This window comes from Pleurodeles waltl, chromosome 1_1 (genome assembly GCF_031143425.1).
Source record: "Pleurodeles waltl isolate 20211129_DDA chromosome 1_1, aPleWal1.hap1.20221129, whole genome shotgun sequence".
NCBI lineage: Eukaryota > Metazoa > Chordata > Amphibia > Caudata > Salamandridae > Pleurodeles > Pleurodeles waltl.
In genome coordinates, this window is record NC_090436.1 from 399150850 (window position 1) to 399178062 (window position 27213).

At 42.6% G+C, this 27213-nt stretch overlaps 1 long non-coding RNA gene and 3 other non-coding genes across 9 annotated transcripts in view; all 4 read left to right on the forward strand.

Annotated features, from left to right (window-relative positions):
* The window catches only part of LOC138284576 (uncharacterized), a 77217-nt gene that overhangs the window by 18625 nt on the left and 31379 nt on the right, over positions 1-27213 (forward strand). For 3 of the 6 annotated variants that reach the window (XR_011201423.1, XR_011201418.1, XR_011201420.1), the window contains 5 exons: positions 3697-3845; positions 4403-4523; positions 11258-11406; positions 11964-12084; positions 24844-24996. This is a non-coding gene — a long non-coding RNA (uncharacterized lncRNA). The remainder of the gene's footprint in view (positions 1-3696; positions 3846-4402; positions 4524-11257; positions 11407-11963; positions 12085-24843; positions 24997-27213) is intronic. The other 3 variants (XR_011201422.1, XR_011201419.1, XR_011201424.1) reach the window with 3 other exon arrangements.
* Positions 4053-4177, forward strand: LOC138292324 (small nucleolar RNA SNORA47). The gene has a single exon (XR_011202652.1). It is a non-coding gene; the product is annotated as a small nucleolar RNA SNORA47 (small nucleolar RNA).
* On the forward strand, positions 11614-11738 carry LOC138292331 (small nucleolar RNA SNORA47). Its single transcript, XR_011202654.1, has one exon. It is a non-coding gene; the product is annotated as a small nucleolar RNA SNORA47 (small nucleolar RNA).
* On the forward strand, positions 25818-25950 carry LOC138292338 (small nucleolar RNA SNORA47). The gene has a single exon (XR_011202655.1). It is a non-coding gene; the product is annotated as a small nucleolar RNA SNORA47 (small nucleolar RNA).

Here is a 27213-nt window from a genome sequence, read left to right on the forward strand (position 1 = left end):
AAATTAATTATGTTCTATTGGCTTCTGCATTTTTAGGTGTTTGCTGACTCGAGTAAGCACATATGAGAATATTTGATTGGTTCAGTGTAGTGTACTGTATAACCGTTCATCTTTTTTTAGCAGGTAAATTAAATTGAGTCCAGGGAAAACTACCTTATTGGCACCAAAACTGGGTAGTAGAGAGACTGGAGCAGTCCATTCTAGCTGCTATTAACCATACACAGTCCCAAAATGGAACAAGGGTGTGACGTTTGGCCTACTCTTGCAACATCCACCTGCCCTTGCCTAAAAAGATCTTGCCACACTTGGAAACTAATCATAAAGTGAAAATGAGAGTATGGTGTTCCTGCAATATAATCTATGCAATACTGCCCAAGAAACATGAACACTGATGAGAAAGTTCATGCACATTTGCTTTAGAGGCATTTCTCTGCCCCTCTCAGAATACCTTAAAAATCCTCTGTCCCGTGCACCAAACCAGCAGCATTTCTTCTTAGGCTGGGTCCCAACTTTGAACCACCAGTAAATCTCTAGTGGACCAAAAAGCAATTTACAATCAGTTAATGGTAAAAACTCTCCTCAAAACATCTTTTTCCTCCACGCGTGCTGTGTTAGGATGGTGGTTTTTGTTTTGGTGGTCTTCTCACTTTTCTTTTTGAATTGTATTTTTTGTAGTCATGTTGTCGAGGTTCTTTCATGATAGGTAGATCCTATCTTTGACCAGCTCTCACCTCTTTGAAAAAGAGTATCAGCTTTTGGTTGGTCTGAGCATTAAAATAGCCAGTGACATAAATATTGTGCCACTACCCTAAGTGTTGCCAAACAGTGGTACCTGGTTTACATTTTTTAATTAGCGTGCTACAGAGTATGGCGTCAAGAGAACCATAGCTGAGGCATGAGACATTAGATTTATTTTCTTTCTTTATTCTTCCATTTATTGTAGCGCTACTCTGGCCTGTCAGCGCACACTTAGAGGAATAAGTCTGGCATTACAGTAGCGCAGCAGTTGGCCAGCGACTGGCCTGGGTTAATGAGGAGAACTTTCGTAACTGAAAGAAGGAGAGAAGGAACAGGTAAGCGGGAAGTGGAAGAGTAGGAGGCGGCAAGGGGCTTGTGGGTAGAAGAAGAATGAGGAATTAAGTTAGAAGTGCAGTTTAGGTTGACAAGTCATGAGAGGAGGGGCTATTTTGAACTTGATTCTAGCTTTGTTGGGGACCCTGTGTCAGTCTCTTAGAAATGGGGTGGTATGGACATAGCAGCAGTTGCCTGCAAGTATGTGAGCAGCAGAGTGGAGGACTGATTTGAGTAGGGAAAGAGAGACCTTTAGGACTTCTGTGAGACTTGTATGCCCATAACTAATTCACAAGAATATCAGGGTTGGAGCCACAAGGCAAATGTTTGTTGGTGATAGGAAAGGTTTCTGGTTATTTTTTGTTAACTGACTGGAGAGATTTTCTATCTGCTTCTGTTGTTTGATGCCTTTCAGACAGATCAGTTAAACGACATCCCTCCTGATATGTCCGTAGAAAATTTGTGATTGTGTTTGTGTTCGGGGATGAGTTTGGTTTTTATCAAGGTTGAGCGAGAAAGTTAGCTGCCATCTAGTCTTGCAGGTTTTTTTTAAGGTGGATTTTGAGGGTGAGAATATTACGGAAAAAGTTAGTTTCTAAATATAACTGTGTTAATGGCATATTGATGGATTTTAATCCTTGATTCCACCAACAGGGCTCTCTCATCAACTCCGTGAGTAAGTTAATGAACAATAGTGAAAGGATGAGTCCTTTAGGGACACCGTAGGAGATGTATATTGTCAGAAGAGCGTGTGGAAGCCTATGAAAGTCACAAGGACCTTCAAGGTGGCTTACTGTGTTGAAGGTTGCTTACAAGTCAAGGGAGGCAGTGTAATATGCTGTGTGTATTGTAAAGATTTTTTAGGGGTGGCAGTTTCCTTGCTCTATGTGAATATTCTAGGGGATGAGAGATTTATGTTGGTGGCGGGGTTTGTAAGTTGTACAGTAATGCATTTTTTAATGACGCTTCCTAGCTAAGGAATCTAATGAGATAAAACTGACAGTGTAATTTAGCCCTGGAAACAGCCTGAAAGTCCATTTTCACTGCATTGACTGTTCAGATCAAGTGCAGAAAAATTGGAACTGGAAACTTAGTGAGGATAGATTTAAACCACCTGGAAATCTGGACAATACAAAACTTGAAGAAGACAGGCAAACACTTCTTACTGTCGGAATTATGCTGCCTAATGACTTTAATCTTGTGGTTGTTTCCCCTTCTCTTCAATGACTAGTGTATTCTCAAGTGTAAGGCAAAACTGGGCTCCTGAAGTCAACTGGAGAGAAAGAGGACAAGAGGTGCATTTTCAGAGAAGGGGCTGGTAGGTCCTGGACATCGGCTGGGCCTTAGCTGAAGAGTGGTATTCTAGAATCTTTCCCTTTTTAACTTTGGAGGTTCAGACTTCACCAGGAGAGGATATGCAGCATCCTGCGAAGTAGTACTTCAGAGGATTGGGACAAGGTTCAGAAGCTACCCAGTGAATGCCCATTCTAGGTAGGCAGAATTTTCATTTTGGCACAGCTTGTAGATTTTCAGAGTAAAGTTCAAGCCTACTGTGAAACTCTGGGTAGTTTTCCAATCTCATGGAACGCTGGTCAGTTTCTCCAGAAAGCCTGCTGTGCCCCATTGAAGATTCAATAAAGTGCCAACTCCCAATGTAAAGCACATGATGGAAAAGGCAGTTTACTTACCTTAGCAACTACACATTTCACGTTTGTTCAACTCAGAGCTTTTTTTTTATTTTTTATTGTGCTACAACTTGAGGCTTCAGTACAGCCCAGGTCAATACGCCTTGTTGAGCACTTCTCCGACTCAGTCTTACCTTACTTCTAGATGATTTTGAATTTCATTTGAAAGACTTGAGTCCTGATTTAGAGTTGGTCTCTGTGTAGGGCATCTGCCAAAAAGCAACAAATGTTCTGGTTTACCCCATTTAGAGTGCATAGATGTCTATACACTCTAAACAGAGCGGAAGGAGTCATCCGCTGCCACCTTTTGGTGGATTTCCCACTTCTTCTAAAGGTCCAAAGTCAAAATAATGAATTGTTCACTGAGTGGTACCTCTCTCCCCTGCTCCCTTTAGACTTTACCTGACCCACCCTCCATCGGGTCACCCTCAGTATGCCTGGGAACTAGTCACCTATTGTAGTCCCCCATAAACTAATATTGACTTCAGCCCTCCCCTTTGGTCACTTTGTCCATTTTCTTTACAAATCTAACTCCTGATCTCCTTGATTAATTTTTGTTGTTTTATTACTATTTTATTACGTGTCTTTTTATTCTAGAGTTAGCTTGGGGCTATTGTCTCTTTTGTTTCTCAACTTTAGTGCTTTTTTTTTTGGTGCTGCTAAAGTACTATACGTGCACTTGCTCTGAGGAAAGCCAGGCACTATGGCCTCAGCTTACTACTTGAGTAGGCCAGGATTTCTCATTGGAACCTGCCTTTGCTGCTTTGCTGTTAGACACTAGATTGCTTAACTTTATGCAGACTTGTCTGTTGATTTCCATTCTTGTTAAACATCCAGTTTGGTGTAGTTGAAAAAAAAAAAATAACAGAGTTAGCAGTAGTAACCGCTGTTTTATCCTAATAGGATACTTAGCAGATCCAACATGTTTTTGTTTTTTAAGGTGTAAGATATCGATCAGCAGGCTGTTCTGCATGTTCCTAGATAACGTGGTGTATGCACAGAGAGGATGAGATCTAGGGTTCAAGATTAAGGTCACAGTTTCCAAATACAGCACAAGTATTGGTCCCCACATCAAAGTTCACAACAAAGGTATCAACATTGTACATTTATATAATGTCATGTTCTATTTGTCTGTATAAATACATAGGTTCTCTCGTCTGTAAATTATATCCCTCTTATCTTGGAAAGTAGTGATATGTGAATTAGTTTTATTGGCATCCACAACCTCTCTGTAGTTCTCTTAGTAAAAATTCTTCTCAATTCCCTTGTAGGATGGATTTTAAGGCTTTCTGTTTTTGGAGGATTGAGAAGGTAAAGCAGTTCCTTATACTGCTTATTACTGGTTATAACCTCCAAAAGTAAACTGATGCAAAAGCAATGCAGGTTCTCTTCTGCTGATGAGAGAATAAATGCTGCATTTTGCAAATACATTGTTTTAAATCTTTAGTAGCTTCAAATGTATTTTCTAGTTTACAACAGCCTTGTTTGTTTTATACAGTTGTGAGCAGTCCAATACATTACTTACAATTAAAAACATGTTGAAATGCTTGGCAAGTACCCTGACAAGCTTAAAAGGGCTGCTCATAGTAGCATTTTAGTTCTTTGTGATCACTAATGTTAAACCATTTTGTTCTTTTGTTTTAAAGGTTGTGATACTTCACTCCTTCATGCATGTTTGTGTGTTTCCTGAGAATTCCGGAAACAATGACCGCTGCTTCACAGTGCAACATGAAAGTGAGATCAATCATCATTCTGTGGCTCACAAGGGTAAATTAACAGAATAATTGTTTTCAGTAAAGAAAAGTGCATAGAAGCGATAGGAAATTAAGTTGGGATCCAGTTCACTTTTGTTCAGCCTAAACCCAAAGGAGTAGAGCAGTACTCCGATTCTGAACTGCGAGTGATATATAAATACCAATGCGAATTGCTCTGCTGCATTTAATATAGTAAAACCCAGTATGTGTGTGTTTAAGCAATGAATGTAGGATTCCAATTGTAAATTTGTTTTTAAATTGCAATAGGCTCTCACCGCAGACACCCATATAACCTCTGGGTTTTCTCAGGACCTCAGTCATGCCTTCCTTACTAACCGGTACACAAACCATTACTGCAGCATCTTTGCAAGGTTATTCAGATATGTACAACTGAACTTCAGTCTTACATGGCCATTTTATGCGCAACTGATCATAGAACCCATTTTGATTTGTGTTTTTTCTCTTGCTAATGGATAGCTAAAATTATTGAGACATACATATACAAATATTCTTCCTGCATGGAAGGGGAAGGGGCTTAAAGAGTGAAAGAAAGGCTAATTAAAAAAGTAGCAGGCATGGCATAGACATAAAAGAAAAAAATATCTCTAGCCCTTCTGATGTGTTGCAGCAATATTGAGATTTCCCTTGTGCACACTGTCGCATTGTTTGAACGTCTTGACCCTATTTGGTGCGGGTAAATCCCTAGAGATCCAATAGCAGTGCAACAGGCCCTCTTTTTAGGCTGAAATACACAGATTCTGTCTAATCAAATGCTCTGCTGAAGGTACACAAAGTGTTTAAGGGCAGAGCCAAAGTCCCCCTCTCACTACTGTTTTATTTTTTTACATCTGTTTGTCAGTTGCTCACATAATTTAGGGATGCTGACCGTTTTGCTGTCAAGCTAAACATAAAAACAAATGTATATCTCAGAAAAGATGAAGGGTAAAATTCATGATCTGGAAGAGATACGTTTTTCTAGTTTGTCTCTGGAATCGTAATTTAAAATCACAACCTATGGTTGGATTTTAAATTGTAATTCTCATAATGTCACTTACAGAAAGTTGGCATTTTCTTACTTTAGCCATTTGGTGTCTGCTTCATGCTGCCTGTCTCTGATCACTGGGATGGGTGACTCATTTCTCACATTTACCCAAGACATCTCAATTGCTAGAGGCCTCCAAATTGAGAACATTACACATGCAAGGCTTATTGTCTGCGTTCTTGTCAGCTGTATGGGTTTAGCAGACAGGCTACTGCTTCTTCAGCACAACCGTCTTTAGTCGTTCCATTGCCTTTTGGGTGGCTGGTGATTGGACCTGCTACGAGGTGTACTCATCTGTCTGAGCAGGAAGAAAATTACTAACACGCTTCTGAAGAATGTATGATGGAACAACTAACGCGAGAACCACGCATGCCTGAACAACGCAGTCGGAACAACAACTGCGTTGTTTCCACACATGCCTTTATAGCGACTTTTCATTATAAAAGCATGTCTAGTTATGCCATGTGTGGAATGGCATGAGTGGTTCTAGCATGCCATACCCCCACCCACCCTAAAAACATAACTACCTGATCCCGCCCCTTAAAACACAAGTACCCCGACCCCCTCCCAACCACCCTAAAAACATAACTACCCTACCCTAAAAACACAAGTACCCTGACCCCCCTACGTGCCCTAAAAACACAACCCGAGCCCCCCACCAGCCCTAAAAACATAACTACCCTGAGTCTCCACATCTTTAAAAAAACAAAATGGCACCACCTGCACTAAACAAATTACTACCCCCACCACCCACCCTAAAAACATAACTACCCCACGCTCCCTAAAAACATAACTATCCCGACCCCCCACCCCACCACCACCTGCCCTAAAAACATAACTATTCGAACTCCTGCCCATTAAAAAAAAAAAATGCACCACCGTCCCTAAAAACACAAGTATCCCAACCCCCTACCACCACCTGCCTTAAAAAAATAACTACCCTGCCCCCACCCGTGCTAAAAACACAAGTGCCCAGACCCCCCCACCTGCCATGAAAACAAAACAACCAAGCCCCATTAAAAAAAAAATGGCCCAACTCCCCCAGCCCCACTTACCTGGCACGTCCTCTCCCGATGCACTCTCCCTTTTTCTGTACCTTAACCACGCATGTGCGTTGTTCAGCACATGCGTGGTTAAGGCAGAGAAGAAGCCCTGTGTTCCGGCAAGCATTGTCCCGCTTGCAATGTAAACGACATCATTGCTCCGGGCGTTTCCCGTCTCTGAAATCTGCAATAGACTTCGAAATGTATGCCACACAGCAGCTGCCAGAGTTACTGACAATGCCTGTGTAGTGTCTTCACCAGCCCTGGAGCATGCAAATAGATTGCGCTACACACAGGAGCTGTGGTTGAGCAAGTCTTTATTCTCCAACATCCATTCATACACTGCGCTTTACTTCATATTTCCCAGAATCACACCCTTACTCCTCTCCCTGCATAGGTTGTAGTTCCTGTTCAGAGTTCGCCCACAACAAGGGTCCTAGTGCGTATAGCAACAATATGCTAAATCTTCCCATTTGTTAAATTAAAGGTAGCAGGCATCATTTGGAATCACATCTCCTCAGTCTGCAAGGAGCCCACACTTGTCTGCTGGCTCGGGTGATCAAGATCCACCTGTATCAGGCAGCAGTGACACAGACTCAGAAGCTGGACCTGCGGGTGAGGTCGCCTCCACTGTAGCTGCAGGAGCTAGCGAGTGTTGAGGTTGGTGTTTAAAGTGTGATGTGTCCAAAGTGGTGGACTTCCCAGGACGATGTGCTGTCTCCATGTGCCACTTGCACGCCACCACCTGTAACAATTCCGTGGCAAAAGGGGTGCCAGTCTTTCATTTCTGTTGCTGCTTTACCAGTACCTAGTCTCCTGTGTCAAAGACTGTTTCCTGGGCGTGTTGTCGCTAATCAGCATATGCTTTCATTTTGCTCTTATGAGTAACGTTGGTGTCAGGGAGTTTGTCAACATTCACTGGTCGATCTGATGTCCATTGAGGTAGTTTTGCTCTGATGGCTCTCCCAAACAGGGTTCTCACAGAGCTGGGCTCTCACCAATTGTAGAGTAGAGGAGTTGATTGATAGGCCCGGAGGGTCAGTGACATAGAGTGGCTCAAATCGATTTCTTCCATGGACACTCGTTGAATTACCCTCTTGACGATGCCTAAAAACCTTTCAACAACATTATACGCTTGCGGCCATGGGGTGTACTCTTGGTGTTTGACGTTGAGTCACACAAGAAACTCTTTTCTGGTTAAGGATGAGCCATTCTCAGATTTGAGATTCTTGGGGCTACCCAAGTTAAAAAGATACCATCAAGTCTTTCTATGAATTTATCATCAGTTGTCGAGGACCGTGTTTCCACCAAAGGAAAACAGGAATATTCATCTGACTACCATGAGATGCTGTCCATCTCATAATGGTCCTAAGAAGTCCACTGCGCCTCTCTCCCAGGCATGAGTAGGACGTTCAGACATAGTCACTGGGTGTTGCATCACCTTGGGGAGACAGGCAAATGCAGATGTGGCATGCTTTCAGTTCCTTTTCTACTCGCTCTTCTAGTCAAAGGAACAACATGCTGTCTCTCAAAGCTCTTCAGGTGGCTACAATGCTATGATGTCTTTCATGGGCTAACTGGATGACACGTTGTAGGAAGTTGGCTCTGTATGTGCTATTTCAAAGTAAGGAATAGCATGCACAGAGTCCAAGGGTTCCCCTTAGAGGTAAAATAGTGGTAAAAAGAGATAATACTAATGCTCTATTTTGTGGTAGTGTGGTCGAGCAGTAGGCTTATCCAAGGAGTAGTGTTAAGCATTTGTTGTACATACACATAGACAATAAATGAGGTACACACACTCAGAGACAAATCCAGCCAATAGGTTTTGTTATAGAAAAATATATTTTCTTAGTTTATTTTAAGAACCACAGGTTCAAATTTTACATGTAATATCTCATTTTAAAGGTATTGCAGGTAAGTACTCTAGGAACTTTGAATCATTACTTTAGCATGTATACTTTTTACATAAAACACAATAAGCTGTATTAAAAGTGGACACAGTGCAATTTTCACAGTTCCTGGGGGAGGTAAGTTATTGTTAGTTTCAACAGGTAAGTAAGTCACTTACAGGTTTCAGTTTTTGGTCCAAGGTAGCCCACCGTTGGGGGTTCAGAGCAACCCCAAAGTTATCACACCAGCAGCTCAGGGCCGGTCAGGTGCAAAGGCCAAAGAGGTGCCCAAAACACATAGGCTATAATGGAGAGAAGGGGATGCCCCGGTTCCAGTCTGCCAGTAGGTAAGTACCCGCGTCTTCGGAGGGCAGACCCAGGGGGGTTTTGTAGGGCACCGGGGGGGACACAAAGTAGCACAGCAAGTACACCCTCAGCAGCGCGGGGGCGGCCGGGTGCAGTGTGCAAACACGCGTCGGGTTTCCTTTAGTTTTCAATGGGAGACCAAGGGGTCTCTTCAGCGATGCAGGCAGGCAAGGGGGGGGCTCCTCGGGGTAGCCACCACCTGGGCAAGGGAGAGGGCCTCCTGGGGGTCACTCCTGCACAGAAGTTCCGTTTCTTTAGGGGCTGGGGGCTGCGGGTGCAGGATCTTTTCCAGCCGTCGGGAAATGGAGTTCAGACAGTCGCGGTCAGGGGGAGCCTGGGGATTTCCTCTGCAGGCGTCGCTGTGGGGGCTCAGGGGGGACAACTTTGGTTACTCACAGTCGTAGAGTCGCCGCAGGGTCCTCCCTGAGTTGGTTGTTCTCCACCAGTCGAGTCGGGGTCGCCGGGTGCAGTGTTGCAAGTCTCACGCTTCTTGCGGGGAGTTGCAGGGGTCTTTAAATCCGCTCCTTGTAACAAAGTTGCAGTTCTTTTGGAGCAGTGCCGCTGTCCTCAGGAGTTTCTTGTCTTTTTCGAAGCAGGGCAGTCCTCAGAGGATTCAGAGGTCGCTGGTCCCTTGGAAAGCGTCACTGGAGCAGGTTCTTTGGAAGGCAGGAGACAGGCCGGTAAGTCTGGGGCCAAGGCAGTTGGTGTCTTCTGTTCTTCCTCTGCAGGGGTTTGTCAGCTCGGCAGTCCTTCTTGTAGTTGCAGGAATCTAAATCCTTAGGTTCAGGGAAGCCCTTAAATACTAAATTTAAGGGCGTGTTTAGGTCTGGGGGGTTAGTAGCCAATGGCTACTAGCCCTGAGGGTGAGTACACCCTCTTTGTGCCTCCTCCCAAGGGGAGGGGGTCACATCCCTAATCCTATTGGGGGAATCCTCCATCTGCAAGATGGAGGATTTCTAAAAGTTAGTCACTTCAGCTCAGGACACCTTAGGGGCTGTCCTGACTGGCCCGTGACTCCTCCTTGTTGTTTTCTTTGTTTCCTCCAGCCTTGCCGCCAAAAGTGGGGGCCGTGGCCGGAGGGGGCGGGCAACTCCACTAAGCTGGAGTGCCCTGCTGTGCTGTGACAAAGGGGTGAGCCTTTGAGGCTCACCGCCAGGTGTTACAGCTCCTGCCTGGGGGAGGTGTTAGCATCTCCACCCAGTGCAGGCTTTGTTACTGGCCTCAGAGTGACAAAGGCACTCTCCCCATGGGGCCAGCAACATGTCTCTAGTGTGGCAGGCTGCTGGAACCAGTCAGCCTACACAGATAGTCGGTTAAGTTTCAGGGGGCACCTGTGGCAGGCTGCTGGAACCAGTCAGCCTACACAGATAGTCGGTTAAGTTTCAGGGGGCACCTCTAAGGTCCTCTGCGGTGTATTTTACAATAAAATGTACACTGGCATCAGTGTGCATTTATTGTGCTGAGAAGTTTGATACCAAACTTCCCAGTTTTCAGTGTAGCCATTATAGTGCTGTGGAGTTTGTGTAAAACAGACTCCCAGACCATATACTCTTATGGCTACCCTGCACTTACAATGTCTAAGGTTTTGCTTAGACACTGTAGGGGTACAAAGCTCATGCACTGGTACCCTCACCTATGGTATAGTGCACCCTGCCTTAGGGCTGTAAGGCCTGCTAGAGGGGTGTCTTACCTATACTGCATAGGCAGTGAGAGGCTGGCATGGCACCCTGAGGGGAGTGCCATGTCGACTTACTCATTTTGTTCTCACTAGCACACACAAGCTGTTAAGCAGTGTGTCTGTGCTGAGTGAGGGGTCTCTAGGGTGGCATAATGCATGCTGCAGCCCTTAGAGACCTTCCCTGGCATCAGGGCCCTTGGTACCAGAGGTACCAGTTACAAGGGACTTATCTGGATGCCAGGGTGTGCCAATTGTGGAATCAAAAGTACAGGTTAGGGAAAGAACACTGGTGCTGGGGCCTGGTTAGCAGGCCTCAGCACACTTTCAATTCAAAACATAGCATCCGCAAAGGCAAAAAGTCAGGGGGTAACCATGCCAAGGAGGCATTTCCTTACACTCATTTATTGCCTGTGTATGTACAACAAATGCTTAACACTACTCCTTTGATGAGCCTACTGCTCGACCACACTACCACAAAATAGAGCATTAGAATTCTCTTTTTGCCACTATCTTACCTCGAAGGGGAACCCTTGGACTCTGTGCATGCTATTTCTTACTTTGAAATAGTACATACAGAGCCAACTTCCTACAATTTCCATTCTTGTTAAACATCCAGTTTGGTGTAGTTGAAAAAAAAAAAAAATACCGGAGTTAGCAATAGTAACCGCTGTTTTATCCTAATAGGATACTTATCAGATCCAACATGTTTTTTTTTTGTTTTTTTTTAAGGTGTAAGATCTCGATCAGCAGGCTGTTCTGCATGTTCCTAGATAACGTGGTGTGTGCACAGAGAGGATGAGATCTAGGGTTCAAGATGAAGGTCTCAGTTTCCAAATACAGCACAAGTATTGGTCACCACATCAGAGTTCACAACAAAGGTATCAACATTGTACATTTATATAATGTAATGTTCTATTTGTCTGTATAAATACATACGTTCTTTCGTCTGTAAATTATATCCCTCTTATCTTGGAAAGTAGTGATATGTGAATCAGTTTTATTGGCATCCACAACCTCTCTATAGTTTTCTTAGTAAAAATTCTTCTCAATTCCCTTGTAGGATGGATTTTAAGGCTTTCTGTTTTTGGAGGATTGAGAAGGTAAAGCAGTTCCTTATACTGCTTAATACTGGTTATAACCTCCAAAAGTAAACTGATGCAAAAGCAATGCAGGTTCTCTTCTGCTGATGAGAAAATAAATGCTGCATTTTGCAAATACATTGTTTTAAATCTTTAGTAGCTTCAAATGTATTTTCTAGTTTACAACAGCCTTGTTTGTTTTATACAGTTGTGAGCAGTCCAATACACTACTTACAATTAAAAACATGTGGAAATGCTTGGCAAATACCCTGACAAGCTTAAAAGGGCTACGCATAGTAGCATTTTAGTTCTTTGTGATCACTAATGTCAAACCATTTTGTTCTTTTGTTTTAAAGGTTGTGATACCTCCCTCCTTCATGCATGTTTGTGTGTTTCCTGAGAATTCCGGAAACAATGACCGCTGCTTGACAGTGCAACATGAAAGTGAGATCAATCATCATTCCGTGGCTCACAAGGGTAAATTAACAGAATAATTGTGTTCAGTAAAGAAAAGTGTATAGAAGCGATAGGAAATTAAGTTGGGATCCAGTTCACTTTTGTTCAGCCTAAACCCAAAGGAGTAAAGCGGTACTCCGATTCTGAACTGCGAGTGATATATTAATACCAATGCGAATTGCTCTGCTGCATTTAATATAGTAAAACCCAGTATGTGTGTGTTCAAGCAATGAATGTAGGATTCCAATTGTAAATTTTGTTTCTTAAATTGCAATAGGCTCTCACCCCAGACGCCCATATAACCTCTGGGTCTTCTCAGGACCTCAGTCATGCCTTCCTGAATAACCAGTACACAAACCATTGCTGCAGCATCTTTGCAAGGTTGTTCAATTATGTGCAGCTGAACTTCAGTCTTACATGGCCATTTTATGCACAAGTGATCACAGAACCCATTTTGATTTGTTTTTTCTCTTGCTAATGGATAGCTAAGATTAGTGAAACAGACATATACAAATATTCTTCCTGCATGGAAGGGGGGAGGGGCTTAAAGAGTGAAAGAAAGGCTAATTAAAAAAGTAGCTGGCATGGCATAGACATAAAAGAAAAAAATATCTCTAGCCCTTCTGATGTGTTGCAGCAATATTGAGATTTCCCTTGTGCACACTGTCACATTGTTTGAACGTCTTGACCCTATTTGGTGCGGGTAAATCCCTAGAGATCCAATAGCAGTGCAATAGGCCCTCTTTTTAGGCTGAAATACACAGATTCTGTCTAATCAAATGCTCCGCTGAAGGTACCCAAAGTGTATAAGGGCAGAGCCAAAGTCCCCCTCTCAGTACTGTTTTTTTTTTTTTTTTTTTTACATCTGTTTGTCAGTTGCTCACATAATTTAGGGATGCTGACCGTTTTGCTGTCAAGCAAAACATAAAAACAAATGTTTATCTCAGGGAAGATAAAGGGTAAAATTCATGATCTGGAAGAGATATGTTTTTTTAGTTTGTCTCTGGAATCGTAATTTAAAATCATAACTTATGGTTGGATTTTAAATTGTAATTCTCATAATGTCACTTACAGAAAATTAGCATTTTCTTACTTTAGCCATTTGGTGTCTGCTTCATGCTGCCTGTCTCTGATCACTGGGATGGGTGACGCATTTCTCACATTTACCTAAGACATCTCAATTGCTAGAGGCCTCCAAATTGAGAAAGATTAGATGAAATCATTAAAATGAGGATAAATACTAAGAGTAGAATGGAAGTGAAACTGGGGAAAAGGAGGTAAACGTTAGGCATTGTTTGAATAAGACGCTTTTGAGGAAAGCCATATCTAAACCTGGATATTTATATTTCTGTATTCCTGCCTGGTGCGGCTCCGTCGGGAGACCAGCTAGTGGCCTCACAATTTGGATTATATCTAGTTTGAATCCCTCAATAAGACAACTTCACACTAACTGTATGGACATTCCAGCTTTATGAATAGAGATGGGTGCCTCTAGACTTATTGATATCTTTAATTAATGTCTGTGCCAGGGGGGTCAGAGGTGGATTAAAATCGCCAACTGTCATAGAGCTTCAGGATCTTCTGAGCAAAGATCACTGAGGCACATCTATTAATAGCAGTGGACTTCAATACCACATTTGTACATCTCTCGAACGATGATATCAGTGTAGAAAGGACTGAGGATGAGAGATGGTGGATCCCCCAACTTGAGCTATCCCCAATACACAGGTGGACGGAGGCTCCCCTCCATCTAAAAGCACTTGCTCTAGAGTTTGGGGTGAGAGCAGCCAACAGGAGAACTAAATCAGATAGCAGGGGTGTCTTAACGCCTTTGATAACTCCTTCCATTCTAGTCGTATTGACTACATTTTAGTAGATCTCCAACTTTGACCCTGTCTCATTGATATTGTTGTCAAGATCAGGGAGGAAAGTGTACTTTACAGTTGTAACAACTAATTCTACTGGCAATATGGGCCGAGAAAGCACATGGTTTAGTATGGAATATAGATGTTTCCCTCGACAGCTTGGAAGGTCCAGAGACATCCTGCAGATTCAGCTAGCAAGGAAGAACTATAAAGTGGCCCAGTCACATGCAAAGAAGAATTGAGATGAAAGGAGGTGATGTGAACTGAGCTTGGCCTGCTTTCATAGAGATTTAACTACATTTTGGTATCTTGTAAGGTGGGGTAGCATGGGCTGTTCACCTATTTCTCAAAACCATATATTGCCCCTTCTTCCTGGGTAGAGTATTTTGCAGCCCTTTATTCTTTATCCCAGTCCACTAGCTTTGTTGAAGGCTCAGGGAGGGGGTCCATGTGTATTAATTACCCTGACTCCACCTGCGCATCTTTTTGTGCAACCCCAGGTGCTAAGGCCTCAACCATACCAAAGCTTATTTTTGATCTTCCTGATGTTCTGTAGTTCTTGATGATATAACTAGAGGTAGGGCTGCTGATGTGTTTTTGGGTGATGGAAACAATTAGTCCAGGTAGGGTATGGGGTCCAGTTCTTATACCCAGTGGTGCCTTCAAAGTAGGGGAGACTTCAGAGAAGACTTTGAAATGCACAGAGGTCCTCCCTTCCTGCCCTGGCTCCAGACTCACAATAGGGGGGGTATGCAGCCCTTTGCTTGGGGAGAGGACACAGCCTATTCAGGTATGTGAGGCTGTGGTCAGCTCCTGCCTCCCATCCTGTCAGGGTGGCCCGTCAAATCACACCTAAGCTCCCATTGGATATGGCTGTCTAGAAGGAATACAAATGCCACCTCTCCAGAATCCCCAGTTCTGGATTCTTGGCACCTTGCCGAACTTGTACCAATTTATAAGAAAGGTGATAATTCTCTCCCAGAGAATTATAGACCAGTTAGCTTAATAGATTGCTCGCAAAAATCTTTGCATGTCCTATTCTTGGCAGGATAAATGATTGGATCGACGACAGTGAAGTTTTGTCCCCTTATCAAGCTGGGTTTCGTAAGAAGACTAGTACTCTGGATCAGGTATTTTGCTTTGTACTAATTTACTGGAAGACTGTAGAGATTGGCGGAGGCAGCTTGTATATTGCCTCCGTCGACCTCAAAGTGGCCTTCAACTTAGTACCTAGAAATAAACTTTAGTGGGTACTGCGCGCCATAAGCATGCCATTGAATTTGTTGGAATTACTAATCCGCTGACATGAGGGCAACACCGCCAGGGTCCGATTGGGGCAATCGGGGAGAATTGACAGGACCTTTTTCCATCTGTAAGGGGGTACTCTAAGGCTGTGTCTTAGCCCCGACTTTATTCTCACTATTTCTCAATTATGTTTTCTTTTTGTTAGGCTTACCCACTGATGCCCCTACCTTGGCGGGGGTTAAAGTACCCTTTTGTTGTTTGCAGGTGATACTTTATTGATTTCCAAGAGACCAAGGGGGCTTCAGAGTGTCATACATTTTGAAGAGTTCTGTACAGAGATCTATTCCGCAAAGGCCGAGTTTACAGTTCTTAGGAGGTCAAGGATGGCCAAGTGTAAATTAGAGCTGGGGGCACGCTACCAGAAAGGAGGGAGGTGCTTTAACTTATTTAGATGTTACTTTGTCTTCAACCCTTGCTTGGAAACCCCAGGTTGACCTAATGACTACAAAGCATAAGCAGATCTCAGGTGCTGTAGCGAAAGAGCATACCTCTTCATTTTTCAAAACCCATCGCTCCTGTTCTGCAAATCTTTAAGGCAAAGGTAGTAAACTCTGTGCTGTACGGCTCTGAATTGTGGAGTTTTGCAAATCTATCCTCACTTATTTGTTCTGAAAGCAAATTTTCGAAAACGATTGCTCTCCTTCCTAGCAGACGCTAAAAAAGTACTGTTGTACTTGGGTTAGGCAGATGGTTTCACAACTTGCTGCTTTCTCACATTTAACTGCAAAATTTGTGGATTTTAAAAGCGAGCCTCTCCTGTAGCCTTATTGAGATGCTATTGCTGTCCCTTTGGAGCACATGCTATATTTCTAGTTTAGAGTTGGCTCTCTTCCTCTGAAATCTTTTTTTTTTTATTTTTTTTATTTTTTTTTATGTTCAAGCTATCTTGCCGCCCATGCTAAATGGATTAAATCCATTTGCAAGTTACTTGGTGTAGGAAGTTGGCTCTGTATGCACTATTTCAAAGTAAGGAATAGTATGCACAGAGTCCAAGGGTTCCCCTTAGAGGTAAGATAGTGGCAAAAAGAGATAATACTAATGCTCTATTTTGTGGTAGTGTGGTCGAGCAGTAGGCTTATCCAAGGAGTAGTGTTAAGCATTTGTTGTACATACACACAGGCAATAAATGAGGAGAACACACTCTGAGACAAATCCAAGCCAATAGGTTTTGTTATAGAAAAGTATCTTTTCTTAGTTTATTTTAAGAACCACAGGTTCAAATTCTACATGTAATATCTCATTTGAAAGGTATTGCAGGTAAGTACTTTAGGAACTTTGAATCATTACCTTAGCATGTATACTTTTCACATAAAACACAATAAGCTGTTTTAAAAGTGGACACTTAGTGCAATTTTCACAGTTCCTGGGGAGGTAAGTTTTTGTTAGTTTTTGTCAGGTAAGTAAATCACTTACAAGTCTCAGGTTTGGGTCCAAAGTAGCCCACCGTTGGGGGTTCAGAGCAACCCCAAAGTTATCACACCAGCAGCTCAGGGCCGGTCAGGTGCAGAGGTCAAAGAGGTGCCCAAAACGCATAGGCTTCAATGGAGAGAAGGGGGTGCCCCGGTTCCGGTCTGCCAGCAGGTAAGTACCCGCGTCTTCGGAGGGCAGACCAGGGGGGTTTTGTAGGGCACCGGGGGGGACACAAGTTCACACAAAAAGTACACCCTCAGCGGCACTGGGGCGGCCGGGTGCAGTGTAGAAACAAGCGTCGGGTTTCCAATGGAAATCAATGAGAGATCAAGGGATCTCTTCAGCGTTGCAGGCAGGCAAGGGGGGGGCTCCTCTGGGTAGCCACCACCTGGGCAAGGGAGAGGGCTTCCTGGGGGTCACTCCTGCACAGGAGTTCCATTCCTTTAGGTGCTGGGGGCTGCGGGTGCAGGGTCTTTTCCAGCCGTCGGGAAATGGAGTTCAGGCAGTCGCGGTCAGGGGGAGCCTCGGGATTCCCTCTGCAGGCGTCGTTGTGGGGACTCAAGGGTGACAACTTTGGTTACTCACGGACTCTGAGTCGCCGGAGGGTCCTCCCTGAGGTGTTGGTTCTCCACCAGTCGAGTCGGGGTCGCCGGGTGCAGTGTTGCAAGTCTCACGCTTCTTGCGGGGAGTTGCAGGGGTCTTTAAATCTGCTCCTTGAAACAAAGTCGCAGTTCTTTTGGAGCAGGGCCGCTGTCCTCGGGAGTTTCTTGGTCTCTTGGAAGCAGGGCAGTCCTCTGAGGATTCAGAGGTCGCTGGTCCTGGAGAAAGCGTCGCTGGAGCAGGGTTCTTTAGAAGGCAGGAGACAGGCCGGTAGGACTGGGGCCAAAGCAGTTGGTGTCTTCTTTCTTCTTCTGCAGGGGTTTTCAGCTCAGCAGTCTTCTTCTTCGGTAAGTTGCAGGAATCTAAATCCTTAGGTTCAGGGGAGCCCTTAAATACTAAATTTAAGGGCGTGTTTAGGTATGGGGGGTTAGTAGCCAATGGCTACTAGCCCTGAGGGTGAGTACACCCTCTTTGTGCCTCCTCCCAAGGGGAGGGGGTCACATCCCTAATCCTATTGGGGGAATCCTCCATCTGCAAGATGGAGTATTTCTAAAAGTTGGAGTCACTTCAGCTCAGGACACCTTAGGGGCTGTCCTGACTGGCCAGTGACTCCTCCTTGTTTTTCTCATTATTTTCTCTGGCCTTGCCGCCAAAAGTGGGGGCCGGGGCCGGAGGGGGCGGGCAACTCCACTAGCTGGAGTGCCCTGCGGTGCTGGAACAAAGGGGGTGAGCCTTTGAGGCTCACCGCCAGGTGTTACAGCTCCTGCCTGGGGGAGGTGTTAGCATCTCCACCCAGTGCAGGCTTTGTTACTGGCCTCAGAGTGACAAAGGCACTCTCCCATGGGGCCAGCAACATGTCTCGAGTGTGGCAGGCTGCTAGAACTAGTCAGCCTACACAGGTAGTTGGTTAAAGTTTCAGGGGGCACCTCTAAGGTGCCTTCTGGGGTGTATTTTACAATAAAATGTACACTGGCATCAGTGTGCATTTATTGTGCTGAGAAGTTTGATACCAAACTTCCCAGTTTTCAGTGTAGCCATTATGGTGCTGTGGAGTTCGTGTTTGACAGACTCCCAGACCATATACTCTTCTTTCTACCCTGCACTTACAATGTCTAAGGTTTGGCTTAGACACTGTAGGGGCACAGTGCTCATGCATTGGTGCCCTCACCTATGGTATAGTGCACCCTGCCTTAGGGCTGTAAGGCCTGCTAGAGGGGTGACTTATCTATACCTGCATAGGCAGTGAGAGGCTGGCATGGCACCCTGAGGGGAGTGCCATTGTCGACTTACTCGTTTTGTTCTCACCAGCACACACAAGCTGGCAAGCAGGGTGTCTGTGCTGAGTGAGGGGTCTCCAGGGTGGCATAAGATATGCTGCAGCCCTTAGAGACCTTCCTTGGCATCAGGGCCCTTGGTACCAGGGGTACCATTTACAAGGGACTTATCTGGATGCCAGGGTGTGCCAATTGTGGATACAAAAGTACAGGTTAGGGAAAGAACACTGGTGCTGGGGCCTGGTTAGCAGGCCTCAGCACACTTTCAATTCAAAACATGGCATCAGCAAAGGCAAAAAGTCAGGGGGTAACCATGCCAAGGAGGCATTTCCTTACACTTGGGACACGAAGTAGGCAGACTGCGCTTAGAATTCTTCAGTCAGACGCTAAGCTTATTGATGCAGGTGCTGTCACCAAGTTTCTGGGCTGGATCTGGGTCATTAGATGCAAGGCTTCAAGCTTAACATTGTGAACTAATTGCTGCTGTTGGTATTTAACGAAGCACTGTTTCATTTTACCTAGTAATGAACTGTTGTAAAATTGATTTATGATTAGTATGTGTCTTATTATACAGGTTTTAATTATTGCGTTTATTTGGGGGCATTCCCCTTGCCGCAATGTATGTAGTTGTGGTTGAAGTAAAATTGTGTTATGTTTTTTTTTTGGGGGGGGGCTTCTTTTTTCTTTTTTGTTGTATGTTAACTTGCACATTGTGAGATTTTGGTTTTATAATGATGTGTGAGTGATGTATACATGTTGTTTTATGTGCTTTTATGACTTCATTTGTCAAATAAAGCTAATGATTTGAGGAAGATATCAAAGTGCAATATTTATTACTTTGGTTTTTTCCTCTGATGAAAAAAAACATAGCCTTGATTGGGCCGTGATTTTAGATTGGCTTGTGATAAGGATCACTCAATACCTTCGTTTAAATATATTGAGTCCTCTGCCAAAGCAATAGGTTATCCCGATTTGTTTACGCCTCCCCACTTGCTGTCTAAAACAGACATTGTTCGGGTCAAGAAATGATTTTGTGTGGCCTCTATAGAATAGGCGAAATTAAGTAAACCTCTCCTTACTTGGAGCCGTGTTTGGTGTGGACAAATAATTAATCGGAAAAGGTAACTTTTGCTTAACTTCTGGCTTGGGACTATTTGATCTATTTTTTTTATCCCCAGTAGGACACTTTGGCATTGCATCTATTCTAATTTGTCCATGTGATGTGAATTCACCACTTACACTAGCACACTTGGTTGGTTTTTGTTCTTATTGCAAGCCCCTGATAAGGAAATTTGTTAACCCTTTTCCTAAATCATATGGTTTAAGGCAGTACAGACCTGCCTTGTGTTTTTGTGTATGCTATCAAATCAATTTATATGTTTCAACATGTTTTAACGTAGGTTGACTCTTGAAGATGGTGGTCCGCAAGTGCAATTCGATTTTTTTTTTTTATTGTTTATTTTTTTCGGTTATTTGTTTTTAATGTTGTGATGTCGGCACAAGAAGTTAAGGTAATTTTGTCCCCGAAACATCCTTATTTTCGCCTATTTGCTCTTCATTACTTTGAAACTGGTGACTTCAGTACATGTCCAGGAGTGGTGAGAAAGTTCTCGAGGACTTCACGATGAGGGAACTGCATCTTTTGTTTCATTTTATTTAATTAAACTTAAAAACTGCAGGAGAACAGTTTTTATCAGGTAATAAAATGTCTTTGTGATGGGTATACGGTGAGTGACTGCCATGGTGCTGAATCGTCTTTGGTGTTTGCAGCACGTCGGGTGTGTTGATTCTCAGCTATCACTAACTTTCAGCTCAGCAGACGCCTTTTAAATCTTAAATGACACTGGAGAAGGCTGCCTTTCACTGCACTGCGTAGCTGCCCGGACTGAGAACGCGAGCTTCTTTTCCACTGCTGTCTTCAGCTGGTAATTGGAGAGCCACAACAGTATTTGAAATAAACAGTTTCTAATATCCAACAAATGAAACCCAGCCCTGTACTGGAAATTTCTACTAAAACGACATTTTTCAAGCTAATCCAAGTTTAAAATGAACTTTGTTGCCCTCTTCACTTCATTGTGACTTAATTTTCTTTGAAAGGCATTCCACTGTTGAACTGAAAGGCTGACCACCCTCCACCTCCCCCCCCCCCCCCCCCCAAAACAAAAATCGCCAGTGCGATTCATCTTTATAAAATTGAATATTGATTTAATTCACTATTTCTGTCGTAGATGGGAATGGCTTTCCAGTCTGTCTTGTATTTTCACCAGATAGTTCACAAAGAAGTACTAGTTAGCTCGGACAACAAGAAAGTTAGAATGGCTGGTTCCAGGTCACTTGGGGGGGGGGTGGGGGGGTAGGGGGGCAATACTCCATTAATGATGCTTACAAGCTCAGCGCAATTCCCTTCTCTCTTCTAATCCGTTTTTCTGTAAATGGTGCCTTACAAGACGACAAACGGCCTCAACAAAAAATTCAGAAGGCTGACCCGGAAAATACATAAAAAGATACGCAGCAATTGTATGCCCATTTGTAGTGTTTTAAAAACGTTTTATTGCTCATATTATTGGTGGGGGAGGGGGGGTGCAACGGGTCGTTTCCATATGTGAGGCCCTTTGCAAAAATATTGCATTTATTTTATTACTCACTGAAGTTATTTACATGTGGAAAGTCTGTGTGGGTATGTTTTCTGTAGTTAGCTCGTCTCAATATATGGGTTCCTGTTTGAAGGAGATTTGTGGTAATGCTAAACAATTCATTCATATTTGAAGAGAGATTATTCCTGAAGGATTAGGTGACATAATATACATTCATGAAAAGGTAGCTCATTACTTTTGAGGCCCTGCTCAGAAGAGTTGTATATAACCTTGAGGTTATAAGTTTCAACCTCAGAAGGGCTTAGGCAGCCTTTTATTTGTCGGAGGCTAAGCAAAAAAAAAAAATGCTGTTAATTATGCCATTCATTTAACAAGGTGCTGTATTCTGACACTGTAGTCTTGGATCACTACTTTTCCATAAGAGTACAAAATTAGTTTTAAGTTATGCATACTAAATATAATGTATGATAGCACGCGGTGGGAGCGTCGCAGAACTACTAGCTCCTGACTTGTATGAACAGTACCTTGGCTAGTTCGACCTTTATAGCAAATCCCACGATGCATTCTAAATTTTTTGTTTGTAGACAATTACTTGCAAAAAGAAGCATTTTCTAAAATCTGATTGCGTAGGCATAATAGCTACGTTCTTCACTCACAATGAGTCACTCAAAGTTTGACATATGTGACATTACAATGTGTCACACCAAAAATAATAAAGTCACCCTTTCTAGTATCCACTCCCGCTGGCTGTTTTCAAATCCACCCCCCTTCCCCCCCCACCATCCTCTCCTTCCCTGTGATTTTACTCAACACCTCCACTGCAGCAAAGCAGTGCTGCTCAGGGATGGCTTCTCCAATATAGCAAAGGAGCGTCACCCCACTGTTAAAAAGGCGCCCCCAGACACTGCCTAGAGATGAAAAATAAAATGGTGGTAAAGTTAATTTATCACTATTTCATTTTTCATCCTCTGTCCGAAACAGTGTCAGGATGGGGTGGGGTGGGGCTAGCTAAGTTGCAGCAGCAGGGAGGAGTGGTGGGCTGCTGTGCACTTTAAACAAGTGCACGGCCGGCTGTCTTGCGACGGCCAGCCAGACATGCACACTTTAAACCTCTCAACCCAGCTGATGATAAATAGAGGCTGCTCCTTCCAATCCTGGCGCTTTTCTCATGATGGTTAACAGCAAGAGAGCTTAGCCAGGATTGGTTAAGGGAGTCGGAGCCTTCACAGAAGTCTGAAATCTGGATCGAGGACGATGTCACCTTGCAAGCAAGGTAAAGAATTTTTATTTTATTTATTTACTCCTTCCTTACACCCACCCTCACTCATTTGCCTGCCCCACCACTCTCAGTAGTTGCCAGCAGCCCCTGGTGCTGCTATGCAACATTTATTTTTTAAGCACAGCACAAGCTTGATGGGACGTGCATGCATAAACAAAGAATTTTTTAATCCACTCTGGGTGGGGTGAACTGGGTGTGGCAATGAGTTTTAAAACGTGCTTATGAACAAGAAGCTGATAGTGAACAAAGAGTTTACATATCGGGCATTTCATAGAGAGAGAAGCACAGGCAGATAGGCATGTAGATAAGTTAACAGGCAGGCAGAACAGTCTGAACAGTGCCAGGATACCCTCCCAGGTGCTAGTTCGCTATACAAATCTGCATAACATCGCATACGTACACGCACAGATTAACACCACCATTAACATGTAGATGGACGTATACATGCATACATAGACATACTGGCAAATGTAGACAGATGTGCATATGCACAGAGACCTACTACTTCATGCATAGAGAAACGTCTACATACGAGACGGACAGTTTTTTTGTTTAAATCTTTTTATTATATTTTATTTCAGTTCAAGAAAACATTAATCAGTACAATAATTGCATTTATCCTTCGCATACACTAGATCACATTCAGTATTCTAAATCGAGCAGAACAGCCACCATTCCTGGCAAAAAATGTATTAATAGTATAAACAGGAAAAGCAATTGGTACTATGCATATAAAGTATCACTGATAAAACCAGAACCTTTTTTTGATTCCTTTGTCAGTGACAAAACATTAATTAAAAAATTATTAATTAAATAAACATGTTACTGCGCTGCTATATAACGTTTTTTATTTAATCCGTTTTTGGGGCACTTTTATATAGAGCCAGCATTACCAAAGATACAGGAGTGCTTTATGTTACTGCCAGTTTCTTCATACAAGCACAGTGAGGTAATTAATTACATCCTCATTCAAACCTGTTTTTCTCAGTTTTATTTTAGGGTCAGTTTTATATAGCACCAACATCACCCAAAGCTATAGGAGCACTTTATAATACCACCAATTACTGCACAATATATTGCCTTTCTCTATAAACCAGCCCTAACACTGTTCACCAAGCTAAAGCTTACAAAAAAAAGTATTGTTAATAACCTAAGCAAAACCTATTGCAATTGTCAATGCTTGTTTAAAGACTAGGTGCCACATATTCCCATTGAAAAGCCTGGTTTGTATTCCTGGATAGCGACCCAAGCATGTCCTCTCTAGAAAAGTGCTTTGGTGCAACAAAGCCTTATTCCAGGTCAAGCATGTGAAGAAAATACTCCACAGTTGTGCCCAAGCTCTTCACACTACTGTTGTGTGCACACTAAATCATCCCAAACTTCCCTATGCCAACACATTTTACATTGGAGTAGACATAACCAGTCATACCAACATCAAAATACTTAAGCAAGAGAGACTGACACTTGATAGAAGCCTCAGTGCTGAATCTAGATTCTCCTACTTCTAATACACTTCCTTGGCCTACAACCTTATTCTTTCAGCCAAAGGATGAGTGAAACACCAGGTTTTATTTCTCAGTTGTCGAGGTAAATGAAATAGGCTTTTCTTGAGGATATTCAGTTCAAAGTACACATTAGAGGTTGCATTAAAATGGTGTTTAGGTTATTTTTGAAACCAGATCTTCATAGGCCAGTAAACCTAAAACGTTTGTATTATGCATCAGCAAAGGATTATTTACATAGGGTTCCATCCACCCTCAACAAATCTTGTAACATGTGTTTTAGGGTGTTGGGAGGAAGCATTGGAGATTTTTTTTACTTTGTTATTGGTCCACCCTCCTCCACCTCCCAAGAAGTTAGGTCAGCTTGGTGATGGTAACCCGTCTTTCTAACTGCTGCACTGTAACCCTCATACCAGGAATACCAGTTCGGTGGTCGACTGCTATTCCCCAGCAATAAAAGGTTCCAGTAGTTAATGCCCGAATGGAAGCTTAGCAAACATGTTGTGAAGATTATACTCTTCACATATTGACCCAAGCAAGTGTTGAAATTGTTTAAGTAATAAAAATGTTGGTTTATTAGTCCTTTACAAAATATTTCAGACTTTTTAGGTGTGATAAGTACCACCTGTTACTGGTGACAAGCTCCGAAAGTGATATGAAGTAAAAATGGCACAAATCATTATTCTGCTAAGAGAACCATTCCTGTGTGTGCAGATACCGTTTTTATGTTCTCTGCACTGTCATTGATTTCTCTGTATTTTGTCACAACTTTGGGGCTCATTCTATATGTAGAGTGTACCTTCTCCAATGTCCCAAGTGGTTGTTATTGACTGGGGCTAGTACAACCGTTTTTTGTGAACAGGCAGATTTGTGACTGTAAAGGAGTGCAGGCAGCAGATGTATTTTCTTTGGAACAGTAATAGTTATAAATGTTATGTTTTTAAAATAAAGGTTTGAGCGCCACACTGCTTTACTCTTCTCCGTGCATTCTCAGAGAAACCTGCATTGGACTGAGGGAAAAGGAGATCACGGTTTCCAAGCGGAGGGTGTTCATTGGTTACTATTTCAGGACTCCAAGAAAGTGATGGATACTCATTGTTTCTGGTAAGTATCTTTCCTATTGCTTGTCAGCTGCGTAAATGGCGGTGTATTTTGGAATGCAGTGAATGTCTGTCTAGGCATTGCTTTGGGTCTTTTATGAGTATTCTTACTTTAGAGACTCTTTCTTACAAGTGTATGTCTGGGAACTGTCGAGCTCTGAGTTGTAAATCTTTTTGTATTATGACCCAAATAAAATACAAGTGCTTGCATTTTAAAAGCGTTTATTTACATGCAAGTGCTAAATATCAATTTGTATGCATACTCAGGCCTTTCTATTTTCTTTAGTTATTAACTTGACATTCAGTCTCACTTTTCCACCCGCTTAAAATCATCGCAACAAACCTCACTTGTATAAAAAAAAAAATATATATAACTGCACTAGACCCGAGACAACCTCTATGCAATAAATGTGAAAACGTTTTTTTTTAAAGCATGGCACACTTAGTGTGAATTTAACAGCAATTGAGCAAAAATCTCACAACACCACATACCGACCTAAAGTACAGCAGGGTACAGTAAAGTCTAAACATCCTTTTGACCCATGTGAAATAGTTTGACTGTACTTTTTGGCTCTTTTAGTGTAGCACTTTTGTCTTGAGTAATTTTTGCTTCATCATTCCCCATAATTGCCACTCCATCGGTGGGTGTTATGTGTCACTGGTGTGATTCTGTTTTACCTTTTTTTTACTTCTGTCACTTTTCCTGTACCTGGTTCTGCAATTTTTCTTCCCCTTCATACTCTAACACCACCCACACCAATGCAAATATATCAAATGTGTTCTCACCCACTAGTTTTATTCACTTTTGAAGCATTTTAAAGCATTTGGAGGACTGAGAAAGTAAAGCTGTTCTTTGTACTGCATATTACTGGTTATAACCTCCAACATTAAATCAGTGCAAAAGCAACACAGGCTCCTCTCCTGAGAGAAGTTTTAATGCTTTTTGCATTTACAATGTTTGTATTATGCAATGACTCCACATTCTGCCAACATTACTGTGCCTTACTGCATTTTAGAGAGTAGTATTATCAATACAGTTCATCCCAGTTGATTCACAAAATTGTGGCAGTGCGAGGGACGTTGCCCCAAGTTTGGGGATCACATTAGTGGAGCATGTATAAACGTGTGTTTTGTTGGAAAATTTTAATGTGTGGGAGAAACAGTACTTTTGAAAATTAGATTTTTGCAGAAAATACAAAGGTTTGATGCTGCAACGTTCGTATTTATCTGCATTGCCTACAAGTATAGAGAAAGATGTGGATGTGAATCTCTGAAATGCTGGACCCAAATCCAGTGTCGGTCAGAAATTGGTGGTTTCAGACAAATGGTATATATAAAAAAAAAATTAAAAAAAAAATTGTTTTGATATTTTGTTTTTACCAGTGCACAGAAGCTGTTCACATTTAAATTGAGTTCTGTGGAATGGAGCAACTTGTAGAGCAAGCAACTTAATTATTTAGAGCATTGCAGTGATATAACAAAAAATATAAATTATAATTTAGTTTGGTGCAAGCTCTGGTTTCAGTAGTTCTGGGGTGATTTTAACCCTTGGGTTTTAATTTTTGACTCAATGGCTAACTAAGGCCATATAGCTTGTTTGTTTGCTCCATTGTAGCCTCTTCTGCCTAACACTCTGAGGCTGTGTTCCAAATTGACTTATAATGCTAATGATTGATCGTCATGTGGTGACTAACTAAACACACCGTTATTATCATTCTAAAACAGGAAACAAATACAATAGAGAAAAAATAAAATGTTACCCCTTTTACAAACGCAACTTTAAAATCTGACCAGTCCAAGAAATCCCCACTAAGATTGTAAAAATGTAACTGTTCCTTTCTCGATGGTGGAGGAAATTGTCAATAACTTTTGTTTATGTTGAAAGGAACATTAGAGATGTTATCTCAAAGATCTGTAAGGAAAGTGTAATCAGCACTGCTCCCAGCTGCCCAGATAGCATTTGTTTAAATAGGTTTGTTAGCAGAGCTATAAACTGTCACAGCAGAAATACGTATGACCAGGTTGGCTACGTCACTTAGATATAAGCAGCACAACAAGTAAACACGACCAACAATTTCTTGAATGAAGAAGACTAAAAGTTCTAAATAAACGTCAAATAAGCAAGTGTCTGTGGCTCAAGGATAAGCCTACGGAGAAACTAGGACAAAGCTGCACAGTGAAGGAATTACAAGATAAACCAAATGTATACCCCTGATGTCCC